Below are 13679 nucleotides of genomic sequence, written 5' to 3'. Positions count from 1 at the left end.
TGCAAAGCCCTTAAGGGAGCAGTTATTTCTTTCCTGGAAAATAATTCCTCACGGGCTTGTCCATCTGGGAAGGCACTGAGGCATAGCTGGGAGGGGGTTCGGGGGTAGGCTGAGGGAGAGTGAACAGTTATGGAGACAAAGGGCTACAGTGCCAGGCAAACAACTGCGGAAAACATGAGATGTTGACGTGGGCAAATGGCTTGGGCCCAGTGACTGAAGTGACTGTGTCCGCTTCTGGCTGCGTAAGTAGATCACTACGGCAGGCAGGGATTTTGTCTTCGCTGTTGTTGTCTTCGTTAGTCACTTATGACAGTGGCAGTCCACTTATTTTCTGAATTTCAAGCCCTGGTGGGAATTTCGTCAGCACTCCAAGCAAAGAAAGGAAAGTGGTTGTTGTTTTGGTTTTTTTCTTTTAATTGAAACCTTTAAATCTTATGAGGAAAACATGTCATAGAGTTGTAATCTTTGTGGTGTCATTTGCACTGCTATTCTGAAAGCTTGTCAGTGTTTCCTTTGCAAATCAGTCCTTTTATAGGTTTATAGCTGTCATATAATACCCCAGGGATAGAAATGTGCCAACTACAGAATTTTTGGTTCACCTGCGGCACGGCATAATGAATACAGGTACTTTTACTTTTACCCGATCTTTATCATCAAAAAATAAGAATATCAAACAAATACTTTTAGCCTGGTACCTGGCACTCTACTGCATTTTATGGAAACAGGAAAGACAAGTTCAAGTATAGTGTGTACACCTATTGTCCATAGAAAAGGCAAACAAGATCCTCCCCCTCAAAGGTGACAGACTTGCAAAATGCTGTGTGAAAACCACCAGATCTTTCTCTTCAGGATTCCATCCACTGGAACCAAAGCCAGGCTATTTATCAAGAACAATTATTATTCCATGGGCATGTGTGATGATGCAATTTCATTTTCTCTTCATCAGGCTGAGAAAACAGTCTCATGAATCCTAAGCTCTCCTAATGTCCTAGGAAAGACCTCAGGACTTCATGTTGCTATTTGTTATCCAATATATATATGTTTCCTTGATGGTCCAGACCTTTGATATGAATGATTTATGATTTTGATGCCTGAAAGTATAGCAGGGGCTCTGGAAGATGATCTGTCTAATGTGGTTTTATAACTAAGCCCCAAACTACTTGGAGCTCCAGTTTCCTCATTTGTAAAATGTGAATAACAATAAGGCTTTTATTTTTCTCTATTTTATTTAATTTTAAGGTAACACCTGCACATGGTAAAGTGGGAAAAAATAAAAAATCCTTATGCTTTGTATAAGGATACATAAAAGATGTGTCTCTCCTACTTTTCTACTTTCACTGTTTCCCACCCTCCCAACTCCAGCTGCCATTGGGTCTCCTGTGAGTCTTTCCAGAGTGATTCTTTGCTCATGTGTATGTACACATGTATGAAGATGGATATGCTCATGTGCATATATTCTTTCTGTTTATTCCAGACAATATTTACATAATATTATAGCATTTTAATTAATAATTAAATTTTTCTAGTTATAATGATTCCTTTTCTTCTTTATAATGTCTTCTCTTCAGCCCCTATATGCTAACAAGTCCTGATTTACTTCTTCATAAGAATATGGCAGTAATCTTGTATGTGAGATAGGGTTTCTTTCATGAAATAAATAAGTTTCTGGGACCACACCTCTCAAAAATCAAAAAATATGCTGTGCTCTGTGCTCACAAGTGACCTTGATGAAGACTGTATAATGACTGCAAAAATGAGCACACGATAGTTTGATTGTGACATTCTGAGGGAGCTCTTTTTTATGAGAGCTGTCTCAACTCCCAATTTTTTATTTTTGCATGCCTATAAGCGTGCTCAATTTTTTATACATGCCAATTTAACATTTTTTCCTCTATAATTACTGACGATTTTTTGTTAATCATTATTGTGTCTTTCCAACAACAAACAATTCTCCAATTCTCTGAACACCAATTGAGTGTCCTACAGTTCATTTCAATTCTAACACTAACTACCTGGAGTTAGCACACATCCCATAGATCAAGGGCTCAGTCCCATAAGACTGGCCCTACTTCAGACACCAGCTGCAAATGGGGTCTCCAGGCTACCCACACTTCTGCCCCGCTGACTGCATTTTCAGGGGTTCCTACAACTACCCCCTCCAGGTTTGATAATTTACTAGAATGACTCCCAGAATTCAGGAAAGCACTATACTTCTGATTATATTTTTATTATAAAGGATATAATTCAGGAATAGGCAAATGGAAGAGAAGCATAGGGCAGGGTAAGGAAGGAGACGCAGAGCTTCCATGTCCTCTCTGTTCACCAGTCCAGGAACTCTCTAATCTCATTGTTCAAGTTGTTCAAGGGTTTTTACTAAAGTTTCATTACACATCACATAAGCATGGCTGATGAACTCATTATTCATTGGTGTATCTGGCCACCTTGCTAAACATAGTTTTAAGATGTTGCTAGTTGATTTTATTCCTTTTCTAGGTAGACTGCATATCCCATTCAATGAGTTTTTCTCCTTCTTGCCCATATTTATACACATACTTCTTTACTTTATTGCACCAGCTAGGACTTTCCACACAACATTGAATACTGGCAATGGCAGCAAGCTTCCGTATCTTACTTTTGAACCTAATGGGAACACACCTACCATTTCACCATTAAGGCCTGGATTTCTGGCACATATTTTTTCTGGAATTAAACAAATTTTCTTCTATACTAATATGAGAAGATTTTTTTGTTTGTTTTTTGAAATCATGAATAGGTATTAAATTTTGTCAAATTCCTTTTTAGCATCTATTAAAATGATTAGATTTATTTTTCCTCTTTTCATCTGTTAATATAACGAATTAGAATATATTTCTCATGTTACTGTTTCTTGCAATGTTTGACTAAACACTCTTTGGTCTTTTAATACATGGTTAATATTTTATGTTGAATTTTTACATTCTCTTTCATAAATGAATGGCATAGGGCTTTCTTTTCTGGTGTTGAACCACCTGAAATATATGAATAACTAATTAAAATCTCCTTCAGATATCAGGTTTATACTAATTGTTTTCTCAATTATATGCATTTAGAAATACAAAGTCACAGTATAACAATTAAACCCAGGACTGCAAACTCAAACCTGTACACAGACCAGGAAAATATCATACATAAATGCAGCAACCTATGTAAATGCTTATATGTACAGTGAACAAGTTGCAGGTCCTCTGGCAGAGAAGCTCACGAGCCTTCTAAGGGATCAGCTACTACTCGGGTCCAATTACTGGAGGCAGAAAAGTAAGCATGGTGCTGCCAGATCTACCAGCTACTTAATTACTCTTAGATACCTAGCTCAAATAGAAAAAGAGACGAGGGTATCCCTGGTGGCGCAGTGGTTGAGAGTCTGCCTGCCAATGCAGGGGGCACGGGTTCGAGCCCTGGTCTGGGAAGATCCCACATGCCGCGGAGCAAGTAGGCCCGTGAGCCACAACTACTGAGCCTGCGCGTCTGGAGCCTGCGCGTCTGGAGCCTGTGCTCCGCAACAAGAAAGGTTGCGATAGTGAGAGGCCCGCGCACGGCGATGAAGAGTGGCCCCCACTCATCGCAACTAGAGAAAGCCCTCGCACAGAAACGAAAGACCCAACACACCCAAAAATAAATAAAAAGAAACGAACACTCTCTCAGCCTTGTTTTTGACTTTTCAATTAGACAATAAATCTTAGGATTAACACACACATGTGCACATCAGAAAGCCTCACTCATTTCTTTAGCCAATCAGAAGAAAAGAAAAAAATTTTCCTGGGAACTTCCCATCAATAGACCAGCAGAGAGCTTTAAAGAGGCCCGAAAACAAGGCAGGCTCCTTTAAAAATTACAGCACAATTTCAAATGTAAGAAAGCAGAGGTGATTCTGAAAGACAATGAGATCACTGAAAAGTACTTGCTAATCAGATTTTTATGTATAGTGATAAAAATGAAAATCTTGAATTGTCTCTAGATCTCATAACTAGCCAAATAAACCTAGACATGACAGTAAATCATTATTTTTGGCCTCGGATGAAAACTAATTCTCTAGTTTAAAAGCACAAAGTTAGAAAGCAGAAAACTTCAGACACTTTCGGAAAATACAAGCAAATGCACTAAATAAGTCTTAGTTGATGCAAATTCCACATCCTCCATAACAACAACAACAAGAACAAATAATTGCACATAATCTCCTTGGGTCCTACCTTCTGCTTTTACTGGATGTAGTTAATATGCAACCCTTGCTTCCCTTAGGCATACCTACTTGGGGGAAAGCCATCACAGAGGGCTGGTATCAAAAGCAGTGGTAATAAAAGATAAGGGAAAGAAGTCTAAGGCTTTGAAAATCCACATACACACACTCACACACTGACACATATACACACAGAAGTGTCATTAGTGCTCTGAGCTTCCCAAATCATTTCCCATTCCCTGCAGAATCCCAAATAGCTCATATATTCATTCGGGAGCATTTTGTTCTTCTCACTGAAGTCTAGAGTGTTGCTTTTTCCAACCATCATCATTAACTTGGCAGTGAGTCTTTGGCAGATTCTACGGCCCACTGAGCCTGTTTTAGATGTCTGTTGAATAGCACTTTGAGAAATGCTGCAGTAAAGGCAGAACATTTATTTTTTTTTTAATTAATTTTTATTGGAGTAGAGTTGATTTACAATGTTGTGTTAGTTTTTGCTGTACAGCAAAGCGAATCAGTTATACATATATCCACTCTTTTTTAGATTCTATCCCCATATAGGTCATTACAGAGAATTGAGTAGAGTTCCCTATGCCATACAGTGGGTTCTTATTAGTTATCTAGGCCAGAACCTTTAGTATCACATCAGCACTGCCTGATCTGTCTCTCTGAATAATGTGCCCTACCAATGTTGCTGAGAGTCCTATTCCAATGAGCTCTCAGTTTTCAGCTAGATGAAGCATTTATCCTGACCCAACAGTTGTAAGTGTATTAGAGTATGTGAAACTGCAGTAACAAACAGGCCCAACATGTAATGCCTCCAAATAACAGAGACTTCTCATTTATGTGATAGGTCAGGTGGCTCAGGGTGGTTCATGTCAGTGGGGGCAGTATGTTCCACACAGGCATTCAGGGCACCAGGCTAGTAATGACTGTCACCTCTGACAGATGTCTTTCAAAGTCAGCAAAAATGGGAAGAATATGGAAGAGCATGTGTGGTAGATTTTTATGCCAGGCCTAGATAGGACAAATGTCACTTCTCCTCATATTCCATTCACTGTAAATATAATTTGGTCACACCAAACTGTAAGGGCAACTGGAAAATGAGTTCTAGCTGAATGCTGGGAAGGAGAGGAAACAGATTCTTGTAAATAGCTAGCAGTCTCACCACAGATGGGAAGAAATATCTTCTAGATCAACTGCCTCTGGGGATCCCATAGAAAAAAATAGACCCTCTTTCTCTAGTTTTTTTTTTTTTTTTCCATTTCCTGTTTCAAAAACCTTACATAGTACTCATCCCGTATGTTGAAGTACCAAATAGCTGTGTTTCAATATAAGCCACATATTTTTGTATTTTATATATTAGAACCTTTCTGGCTTAGAATCCCTCTGCCTTTCTCCCATCTCCTACATGTGAGATACATTCCTGTTACAATCAAAGCAGGGGGAATATGGAAGACACCAAACACATGATCTCTGCCCTCTAGAACTGTGCAATTGAGTTTCCAGAAAAGAGGAGACAAAATCATAAACACAATGAGTGATATAACAATACACTGTTAAATATCCTTTCATTATAAGAACAGGAGAAACAACACACTATCACTGGGAAGTTCCTGATTCATTGCCTTATGCACACAGCATGCATGAGTGTCTCAGGGATAAAGAGGAGAAATCGTTTTGAAGGTTGGTTATATTTTAATCAGAAAACCAATTTATTAATTTTATAACCAGTGACTTTAGATCTTAAAAAACCTCATGCCTAGAAAGCTTGGCAGTATGCCGGCTTATTTTTTGTACATCCTCTAGGTTTCTCTTTTTGCATATTGGATGAGTAAAAAACTTGTTAAATTGTATTTCATTTTGCCTTCTGTCTTACTTCATAAAATAATGAAGTCAAAGGTGAGAATTACCGCTGTTAGAGAAAAGCCCTTGATGAGTGCAAGGAAATGTGACTCACTAACAACTATTTAATCAAAGCGTTACACAATCCAACTGTTGCTTTAAAAAAGCTTTCTTCCAAGTTTTGCTGTATTCAATTGCAGTATGAAACTCTGCATTAAACCACAGATTCTCCAAATTCAATAAAAGGAAATGTTAAAAGATATTTTTTTCAAATGCCTCCAGCTGGCCATATGCCCTAATCACATACAAGCTTCAAAATGGTTTTCTACTGACAATAATAGGATCTATAAAGAGTATTGCTGTGGAGTGATTTGAGAGCGCGGGAGCGTCCTGACCCTCGCCTCTGGCGAGCTGTGCTCGCCTGGACAGGAATACAGATGGGCAGACGGAGGCCTAGCACTGAGGGCGGGTGGCTCCGAGCTGCAGCGGCAGGTTGCTCAAATCTCTCTGAGGGGCAGAGGACAGCTGATTAGCTGCTGACCTTCTGCCCTCAGAGGGCAACCTCACACAGCATAGATGGCGACGCAATTATTGCAATAATTCAGCAAAGTGGGAGTTTTTAAAACGAGGCTGGTGAAGCTGCTGTCTGAGTCCCTGACCTTTACTGGGCTGTCCCATGTGACTGTGCACAGTGCCTGTGGGAGATGAGCACCAGGGTCAGCCCCAGCTAGACTAGGAAAACAGGCGGCAGGGAATGAGGGGCTCAGGGAGGCTCCCCCATTCAGTCACACGGTGGGTCTAGACTCCTGCCTGGCTGAGGAAAGTGCTCCGGAGCAGACCAGCCCCGTGTGTGGTCCACGTTGAGTGGACTCTTGAGTGCTGGGTAGGTAAGCACTTACAAGAGGCAGCCCCGAAGGTGGGGAGAACATGGACTATGGAATGGAAAGGTCTAGGTTCATAACATAGATCTGCCTCTTATACATCTCCCTCCCTCCTCAGGATGCCGAAAAAGTCACCTTGAGCTCCAGTTCCTTCATCTGTGAAGGGAGAGTTACAACACGTACCATAAAAGGGTTGCCACATGGAGCGACTGAGATGTCTCTGAAAGGGCTTTGGAAACAGCCAAATGTTACAAACATTGTCGAATGATGTTAAAGAATACAAAAGAAATTCTAAACAGAGATCCTGACATGAGAGCCCTATTTCTTTAGGGAGAATTGCACATTCATCAAGCAATTTGAGGAAAATCAGCAAGCAGACAAAAAACACAAAATTACTTGATAATGACATGAATGCTTCTCATTTACCTAAGCACATATGTACATTACATACCCACTTAAGGTTCTCAAAATGCATTCTTTCAGTTGATTGATCCTCACAACAACTGAGGGATGGAGCAACGTTAGCCCTCATCTCCCTGTTATGACACATTTGTTGTGCCATGCCCTGGTCAACATGCTTTATGTGTTGTGAGGATCATGACATTCTTACAGATAAACAATGAGGTAGATACTAGTATCCTTTTAATTTTAGAAACAGGGAAACAGAGGCACAGAAAAAGCTAAGAAATATGCCCAAGGTCAGACAGGTAGGTAGTGCTTAGAGGCAAGTTAAGAACCCAAAGACATGGCCTCCACAGTGCTACACCACTATCTCAGGTGTGGGAGCTGAGGTTCAGAGACCAAAGGACCTTCTATAAAGCAAGGGAAGATTCAGTATGAAATCATGGGTCTTTTGGTCCAGTGATCAGAAACCAAATGTTAGAGTAAAGAAGCTTAACCTATTAGCTCTATTTTCTCCTCAATTATATATTTTTAAATAAAATCAATTCATTAGAAGAATTAAATATTTTCAGAGTTATACATATTAACTTGGATAATTTAGGACCTAAGTTTGAAAATCATAGGAAGATCTAAGTTATTTCAAAAACTCCATCGACTAACATTCACATTTGTAGTCACTACCTAATCTTCCACATTCCTCCTCATTCTCGATTTTTCTCTTGCCCTGGAATCTGCTTGTTTCAAGCATTTGTGTCTCCTGACACATTTTGCTGTGAGCCAAAATTCCTGTAGCCTTTTGTCATTTGCTGCCTTTCCCCCTGGCTAGTCTGTTCTCATCTTCTTGATCAAATTCCTAAACAAATGCACAGCTCAGCTCGGTGTCACTTGGACTTAAGGATTCTGTTTCCTTCAGAGGAGAAGATTTTAGCTAATCCCAGAAAAGGCCTCAATCCCACCATGGATTAGCTTTCTGAGTACTCAGGGCTGTCACATCATTTTGTCTGCCAAAGGCAGGGAAGGGAGAACACAACAGCCAACTATCCCCTTGTCACAGAATATAAGTGCCCTTCCCTGCCTCTCTCCTGTAAGAAACAAAATAAATCAGTCACTCCTCCCATGAGGGTCCCCAAACTGGGAAAGGTTCCTTCTTCGGCACCAGGGAGAACCAGATTTGTGAATTGGGAGGCAATGTGTCCCAGAGAACAAACCCAGGCTTGGTAATCCATCAGTAATGGTCCTCCTCACAGAGGTGCTGAGAGAAGCAAGAGAAATGTTCTGTGGGAGGGATTCTTGACCGTTTTTGGTCTGAATAGATGGTTCCTAAATAAGGGACCAGGATCGGTTTGAATTTTGTCCCACTATTTAATGACTTTGCGGTCTGGGTGTATCACTTAACTTTTCTGATCCTCAGTTTTCTCAAGTACTGTAGTTCAGTTCAACAGTTAACAAACATCCAGAGGGTCAGAGTTAATTCATCAAACATTCATTAAGTACTTATCATAAGCAAGACCTGTGCTTTCTCCTGGAAATGCAGATGTGAATAAATTGGATACCATCTCTGCACCAATAGAAATATGGTCTAGAGTTAGGCATCTACAAAAACATGAGGAAAATGCCTGACCATAAGATTCCTTTCAAAATTCAGTGAAATAAGTAGAGCATGTGGCACATACTAGGCACTCAATATACATTATAGTCACTGTGTCAGATCTTTAGAAATTTGCATATATAACAACTGAATCAATATCAATAGCTTCAATGGGATCTTACCTGAAAGCTTATCCTGCTCTCCTTAGGGAGGACCCTTCTATTTAAGGGGATCAAGGATCCTCGTTATAGAAAACATAACATGAAAAACACATCTGAACTGAGCATATTCAAGTTTGTAAATATGGGGCAGCTAATTTTTTCATCATGCTCCCCATTTTCCATTTGGCATATATTGAATCCTTTTGAAATCTGACAAGTAGCTTGGGCTTTTCAGTGAGAAGAAACTTAAGAAAGTTCAAAGCCATAATATTCCAGCAACTAAACTAGGCAACAATGACTACAAAATGGCATTTTAGAAATGGCCCTGCAGAAGTCACCCAGTAACGGCCTAGGTGGGTTAGACCCTCTCAGCTAAAGGTCAGGCCTGCTGTAGCAAAAATGAAACAGGAAATTTAGGCAATTTTCCAAGTAATTTAGGAGAAAAACACTTTCATCTCCATTCTCTCGAGGTACAATGATTGGCACACATCTCTACCCTGGCAATGGAGACCAGGCCACTGTGAAACCAAGGCTGAGTCAGTCATCCAGGAAACGTGGAGTGAGGGCTGTGAGCAGAAGGACTCGGGAGGAAAGCACATTCTTACTGAGCATTAGTTGGGTGGCTGCTCTGTGCACCACATCGATTCATTCGCCTTTCATTTGCAAGTCACCAACTCAACACTCCAGTTTTGCTGATAGAAGGTGTTCACTTATATTAATTCATATGGAATTTTTCTGGTAGTCATTCTCCTCACTTTAAATGCAGCACAGTGATTACTTCTGAACCCAGAGAGCAGTGAGCATTCGGAGTCAGAGAGGTGGGCAAACAATTGCACAGCAATCATAATCAGAACTCGACAGGAAAAGAGCTTCCTCACTGGGCTGCCAACCAAAATTACAGCAAACAATTTTAAAGGAACTAAGAACTTGTTTTCACTGCTTCTCCCTATCTGCATCTCTCTCTGGCAGGATGTTTACTTACTGCTCAGTCTGAGCAATTGCACCAGTTCACTAAAGATAAATAAATAAACCCCACTTGGTGACTGTTTTATCATCCTGAAGTCCAACCTCTAGGAATAATTTTGCCAAGTTGAGCTTTGGCAGGAAAGGGAACTTCTGGATGCAGTGCCCACCATCTTGGCTCTGCCTTTTCTGGGCTATACACACGCAGTTACTTCAGATAAATCACAATGGATTATACCTTAACCAAGGAGGAAAATATTGTATGGGGGGGAAACAAGACTTTGGAAACAAAAAGGATTCTAAGAAATGATTCCATCACTTAGTGCCTAATTTTGGTAAGTTACCCAACCTCTCTGAACCTGGTTCTTCATCTATACAATGAATATTAGTGGGTATTAATTTGTTAACATAAGTAAGCCCTATCACAGGGCTTGGATAAAAACAAGTACGTAGGGCTTCCCTGGTGGCGCAGTGGTTAGGAATCCGCCTGCCAATGCAGGGGACACGGGTTCGTGCCCCAGTCTGGGAAGATCCCAAATGCCGCGGAGCGGCTAGGCCCGTGAGCCACAACTACTGAGCCTGCGCATCTGGAGCCTGTGCTCCGCAACGGGAGAGGCCGTGACAGTGAGAGGCCTGCGCACCGCGATGAAGAGTGGCCCCCGCTCGCCACAACTGGAGAAAGCCCTTGCACAGAAACTAAGACCCAACACATCCAAAAATAAATAAATAAATTTATTTTTAAAAAAAGGCCTTGCTATAGGGCACTCTTTAAAAACAAGTACGTAGTAAAGGTACCTTCCCTCATATCTAGTGACTATGCCTCTCTCTGTTTCTTCTTTTCTAGGGTTCAATGTGTGGACCAGAACCCAATGTGTAGATTCAACACTCTCTGATGCTGAAGGAGAATTTGTCACAAGGCAGCTCTAACTCTGACTTCATCCTAATTGTATTAAATTACTAAAGTTGATTTATCTTAGCAGGTGGTCTCTTGAGAGAGATGAAATAGACCAAATAATATAGACTGACGCTCCAAATGCTGTATTAGATGTAATTTCCCTTAGTTCCTATGCACCTCCACTCCACTTCCAAATAGTTCAACAGAATTGAAGCAGAAGTCTGAAACAGCTGTTACACTTTAGTTTCTCAACTTAATTTTAGATGCCCCAGCCAAGTCAGCATTAAGCAGTAGGAATAACGTTGTGCCCGGTGATGACATGTTTTGTTTATTTATTTTGATATTATGTTTACTATAAAATCAATCTATGCACATGAAGAAATGAAAACAATATAGAAAAGTGTGAAGTAGAAAGTGAGCACTTTCTATAATCCCGTGTGGTTCCCCATCTCCCCAAACTCGACTACACATGCACAATGAATTTGGAGGCTGACTTCTGGATGGAGCAGGTGACATTGAATTGAGTGAATTCCATTCTTCTGGAAGACAATTTCACCACTCACAACACTCAGCGTTGTGACATTTGTCGGAAGATAGTTCTAATGGAAAGTCAATTCTGATCTTTGTATTGGCTGTGGCCTCCTTGAGGGGCTTGGACAGCCACTCTATAACTGCCATACAATCACTTGCAAATGTGCCCCTTATTTCTGTTGAAGTCAAATTTAATACCGTGTAGAAAATACCAAAGTATTTTGATTGCCATATATAAGTGGAAAAGATCTTTCTAATTCCTAAATTTCTGAACAGTTTTTTTGAGAATTGCCACCAAAAATAATAGCAATGACTTTTTCAACCCACAGGATATTCCTCAATTCACTGAAACAATAAACCAAACAGGCTCCATGTCCTTTAGAGGTGCCCAGCACATAACTGAGGTATTAAAATAAACTGCTTCAATTCTGTATTTATTATACACACAATACATACAAAGAAATTTCTGCAATAGTCTTTTTATGGATTTTTCTATCTCTCTTTCCCCACTTGGCCACACTGGTTGACTCCATCCTACTCATGCAATATTTCCCTAAAGCAAAACGGTAAAGATGGAAAAGTTTCTACTGAAAAACTGTCTTTGGCTTGAGTGATCATTGGTTTTGTGAGTGATAGGGATCACTCACACAGAAAAGTCCAAATGCTTTTTATCCAGGGTTCTCCTTACCATGATCCGGTGTACCTTTCCAGACTCTTCTCCCCCGATCACCTCCAGGCCATGGGCTCCTAAGCACAAGTTGGATTGCTTCTACAGAATTATTCCAGCATCCTTGCCTCCATGTCTGGACTATGGCAACTTATTCTAACCACCTGAAATGGTTTTCGCCAATTCTTCTGTATCTGAGGTTTCATATTTATCTGTATGAGAAATAAAAATGTTTTTCAAAACAGCAATGAAAACAAAATGACTGTAGCCACTCCTGCTGTGAATGTTGGTGTGGCGGAGATGAGTGGCTATTGGTAGCATTGACAATGTCCATATTCAAAGAAGACAGTCCTACCAAAGCACTTGAGCTGATCAAGATTAAGGAAACACTGCCTTATCAAGGCTTTGTGCTGCTTAAACAGGCACAAATAGTTCTAGAAGAGAAACCTCTGATATAGTAAAGTACTGTATTGTCCGTGTGTACCTAAAGTCACTTGGAATTTGGTTTAGGAAGGGGCTATAGACAATTGTTCAACGTAATACCCTGGGAGCCTTTTGTTGTCTTTTGAGAGACAGCCAAAGTGCAGCACAGAGAGGAGCTTCATGAGATAACCAGGGGATGAAGTGGAAATATTCTCCATGAGAAAGACCTGGTCACAGAGCACAGCTGAAGGCCTTTTAATTATAGGGCTTTCCCTCCAACTTCCAAGCATTTTGGCAAAGTTTACTTAACCCCCCAGCCTTGTGTCTGTGGAAATTCAGGGAGGAGAGGAGAATAGAGGGGTGGGGGGTGCCCAGCAGGTCAACACGGTGTGAAAAGGAAAGCACATCCTAGAGGTGGGGCGCTCACAGAGATGGAGGACTCAGCAGCAGTGGAGACTCAAAGCCAGGGTGGCTGGGAGGAAATTAAGACCCCACATGGAGCAGAGCCATCCCACCCCAGCCCACAGATGTACAGTAAGAAGCAGAGCTGTCCAGCAGCCTCAGTCTGAAGCAGAACCATCCAGCCAAGCCAAGCCTGGATCAGCCACCTCCCTGCCAACCTACAGATGCGTAAGCAGTAATAAATGACCTTTGTTTTAAGCAACTGAATTTTTAAATACCAAATGGCTTATTTTCACATTATCATATACATTCTAGGCTGAATTTTACCCCAAATCAGTTAAAGTATGCCATGTTGTGCAACTCCCTTGCTCAAAGGAAATGTTCCAGAAGCTCTGGATTGCCTGAAAATAAATTTAAGTTCTTACCCTTGCTATGATTCTTTGCAGATTAGCCTCCCACAGTTTCCGACATGTTGCCTAGCTTCAGCTGGACTACTGTAATTTGTATGTGTGCTTAGAATATGGGCTTTGGAGTTATGAATATGGATTCAAATCTTGGGTCTGCCCATTTATTTGTTATTTGACTTGGGGCAAGTTTCTTTACATTAATCCCTGAGTCTCAGTTTATTTATCTGTATAATGGAGCCAACTATACCTACATCATTCGGTTATTATGGAGAGTCAGTTATGTGGTACATGGAAAGAACCT

The 13679-nt window shown here is 40.7% G+C and overlaps 1 protein-coding gene across 4 annotated transcripts in view; it reads right to left on the bottom strand.

Moving 5' to 3' along the window:
* Nucleotides 1–13679, bottom strand: part of RFC3 (replication factor C subunit 3) — a 775950-nt gene that overhangs the window by 362707 nt on the left and 399564 nt on the right. For all 4 annotated transcript variants that reach the window (XM_059902817.1, XM_059902818.1, XM_059902819.1 and 1 more), the window contains one exon: nt 12168–12358. The gene's annotated coding sequence lies outside the window, so the exon portion shown is untranslated. The remainder of the gene's footprint in view (nt 1–12167; nt 12359–13679) is intronic.

Source organism: Balaenoptera ricei, chromosome 18, assembly GCF_028023285.1.
Source record: "Balaenoptera ricei isolate mBalRic1 chromosome 18, mBalRic1.hap2, whole genome shotgun sequence".
Classification (NCBI taxonomy): domain Eukaryota; kingdom Metazoa; phylum Chordata; class Mammalia; order Artiodactyla; family Balaenopteridae; genus Balaenoptera; species Balaenoptera ricei.
Note: the sequence above shows the minus strand (reverse complement) of the source record. Positions and strands in the feature narration are given on the sequence as shown.